Below are 4,036 nucleotides of genomic sequence, written 5' to 3' on the forward strand. Positions count from 1 at the left end.
AATTTTTCTTCAAACTGCAAAAGGAAGATAATGACGACACTTTGCGGTTTTGAGTTGAAAACTGCTTTCGACACTTGAAAAAACACTAAGTCAAATCAAATACAAGAGTAGCTGTATAATCGACCATCAAGAACAATTTGATTCTTTTCTTTGACTGAAAATGACACTTATGACACTTCCAAATCAAAAGATGACAGTTTGATTATGCTACTTTTTTTAAAAGAGAACTGTAAATGGCGCACAATACATAAAAACATTCACAATTCTTTGTACTATGGAGGCGGAATCATGCAAAGGAAGGGAGTTTCTACAGTGGTATATTGATCACAGATAGCAAAACTCCTAAATAAAGCTGAAGAGAGTGAACAAAGAAACCAAAATCTGGAGGCAGAAGAGGTCTTGTCTAATCAGTGCACCTACAACACAGGGAAAGTGCGATGCAGCACACCTACTGCGCACAGGAGGTGTGATGCATCCAGATTCCCAAGAGGAGAAAGTGCGATGGCCCAGGGACGAGACTTCAACTTGGTTCTTGGTCACAGTTTGCAGCTTAGTTCATGGATTTAGGCCGAGCTAATGATAGTCAGTAAATAGAAATCACAGGGGCTGATCTAATGAGGTTACTAAAGCCACCACTAGGGCAATTAGGATGTTTGCAAATCGATTGTTCAGCTTATAAACAAAACCCGGAGATAGACTAAAGCAGCATTGATCTACTTTGCACTTGCATAGCAAATGCAGTTCGAAGGCTAGCTGGCTTGACTTCAGGCTCCATCTGTAAGTTTATAAAACAAACAAATGTAGACAAGCAAACAATCTATTCACTCCCCAGTGGAGTCACCATTTTGTTATCGGGAAATCTAGTGTCTATGCAGAGCTGCTAGTCCCACTAAGACGGGTAGCTATCTTAGAAACAAACAGATTAAAGTTACTTTTGTTTTCCTTTAAGAGAAGTATATAGGAGAGGATCAAAGAATACCAACCTCGATCTTTCGCTTGGTTCCTTGCTTGTTCCTTCTCCTCACCAACAGGTCTTTTCCGCTTCTCCCTTGACCACTCCGCTTCAAAGAGTACCTATAAAGTCAAAGTAGCATAATACCTCCAAAGTGCAGAGATCTACAATCATAAGAAATATAGGACCAGATATATATTGACCACACAAATGCATATACTATCATACATACAAGAATGTGGAGGAAAACTTGAATAGCTTTATTGGTGTAAAGATTAGAAGAGAGGATTACAACCCATTGATCTGACCCAGCGTCATCCTACCTGCATGAAAGCCCTTCTTCACCTCATGAAAAGCTTAGATCACCCAACACTATGATATTCCACCAGGAAACCAACAACACTTCCTTACAAGATACAAAATTCCAGCCTCTGGATCTTTGTGATGAGGGATCCATATATAGATGATTGCAGGGAGGTGAGTTAGCTTCTGGGATTTTGATTAGTGTCTTCTCTCTGATAGTTCTTGATTCCACTTGGAGGTTTATGACCTCTTACTCATCGCTGGGTGAATTCAGAGAGGCAAGTGTCACAGGAGAAGTTTCTGGAAGATTCCATGATCCTCCACCTCGCAAACTGTCTCTACCATTTGTCCATTCTCGCCCATCGCACCCTATTGAAGGGCTTTCCAGTATGCATCACACCTTTTACATTGGGCAAGTGAGATGCATTGCACCCTTAGCACTGAGCAACCTGTATGGTCCAGTTTTGACCAGTTTTGAGTAGTTTCCTGTGGAGAACTTCTGGGAGATGATGTAATCAGTTGACCTTGTTCCTTTAGGGCATGAAACAACACTTTTAGGGACTGAGAAGCCCTTGGTTTATGGACATATATGATTGGGGTTGCAGTGCCCAAAAATGTCTATAATATAGAGGGAGGAAGAGAGGCCAAGGCACTGTTGGTAGCCTTTTGAATCTTCTCTGATCACTACTTAGTTTGCTACAGAAAGCACAAATGGAAGCAAGCTACTAAATCATCAAAAAAAACCTATTCTTGACCATAAGAGAAATACATCTAACAACAAACTAATCTACAAACTGAAGTAAAGCATACAAATACAAGTAAAGAGAAGCTTGGCTACTTGGATTGGGCCCTAACCCAAGAGCTTCAGCCCTCTGAGGTAACTTAGTTCTAGCTCAAAAAGGATTCCATCTTCATTATCAAACAATAGAAAGATTACATAAAACTGTCACAAAATAGTAAGCTCGAAATTTGAGCAGAGTTTACACCAGCAAAAAATTTGACCCTAGTGAGGCCCTAGGCCTCTCTACTTATACATCAGAAGCTATCAACAACTTCCTTAAAATCATGGAGGCTTGGCTTCCAAAACTCGAGATAACTATCAATCATCTTCCACTTACTCGGCTGCCTTCTAGTGCATGATTCAGCTGCTTGTACTCCGAGCTGAATGAAGGGGAATTCAAAGTGGGGAGGAATAAATGAGGGGGATTCCCTCCTATAAGTCCTCTCCTCTGTCTACTTCAAGTTATTGCTGAAGTTTGACCACTAGATCTTGACTTTGACCTCGAAATCCATCAATATTATGCATTAAATACATGTTAGACCACATGGCATAATAACTAACTCAATTCACCCTATAAGCATAAATATAATCAGAAAATAATACAATAAGCTAAGAGAATGGTTGATTTGACTAGGTTAGGAGGTAAAATGAGTCCATATAATTACCTATTTATGAGGCTCATCATCACCCCCCTACTGAAGGTGTTGCTCATCCATTGAGCAACCTAGTCAATCTCTTCGTCTTTTATGGCCTTAGTGGCCTCTCTAGCATTCCAGGCCTCTGATGTGGTCTGCTTATGTTATCCATAAAATCCTGCCTTTCTGTCTATGTCCTTCCACTGTTCCTTCTCTTCTTCTTCTCTTCTGCCTTCCATCATGCCTAATATGAGTGGAGGACTTAGTTTGAGGCCAATCCAGTTGACCTTCAGCCTTTGCATGGAGCGCTTGTACATTGGCACTCTTTTCAATGTCTCCTTCAGCCTCATGGGGAAATGGTATTCTCTAATCTGCAAGATGTGGGGTAGGTTGTTCCATCTTCTCATGCATGCATGCACACAGTAATCCCCAAGTAACCTAAACATATCTTCAAAGTGTGCAATGGATTGTTCCTGATTGGCTATATATTTACGGGAATTCTGAGGGTCATTGGAAAGCAGGTTGTGTGTGCTGATGAGTGCCATGGGATCTGATGGCTCAGCTATTATCATCAATGGTTCATTCTGCTCTTTTATTAACAATCTTTTCATTTATGCTGCCCTCAATTCTTCATGGTTCATCCATGACACCATGGCCATTAATTATAGATCCCCTAGCTTGGCATTGGGGTCCCACACATTTAGGTTTGTGAGGACCATGTTGTGTAGATAGAACTCTGCCATCTTTGCTTTTTCCTCAGAGGTGCTTTGGTCACACAAATCCATGAACTGCCTGTAGTCTTGGAAAGGCATTGTGCCTCTTTGTGCCAAAGTTTTTATTTGGAATTGAAGCCATTAATCCTTGAGATAGAGGCCATAAGATTTGGTTGGTGTTCTGCATTGTAATGCTTCTATGGATAAGCTGGCCATGTATGCCAAATTAGTCTCTTTCTCCTGCAGCTGCCTCCTTGGTAATTCATTCTCATTCTCAAGGTAGCTTCTTGTAATGGCTTCTTTGTCTCTGAGAGCACTCAATTCCCTGCCCATTTCCCTGAGTTTTTTTTCCATATGGCCAATATCCTCAACTCCTTTGGACTTGGCTATCACATCCACCTATGCGTTCTCACTCTCTCTTTTTCTAATTCGAAAAATAACGGAATTGCAAATTTTTGTGGGATTATCTTGCCTCCCTCAAGTAGATTGTAATAGGAGGCAAGATTAGGATGGGGGTCAGGTTCTTGTAGCTCTGGTTCTTCCTCTTTCACCTCTAGCTATCCTCCTATATTTTCCTCATGTTTTTGTGTCTCCTATAGTTTGGACAGTGTCTCCTGTAGGACTGTTTTAGCCTCCTGTAGGTTTGGTTTGG

This window comes from Pinus tabuliformis, chromosome 1_1, assembly GCF_031772625.1.
Source record: "Pinus tabuliformis cultivar Carrire ecotype Pingquan chromosome 1_1, CPIR1, whole genome shotgun sequence".
Classification (NCBI taxonomy): domain Eukaryota; kingdom Viridiplantae; phylum Streptophyta; class Pinopsida; order Pinales; family Pinaceae; genus Pinus; species Pinus tabuliformis.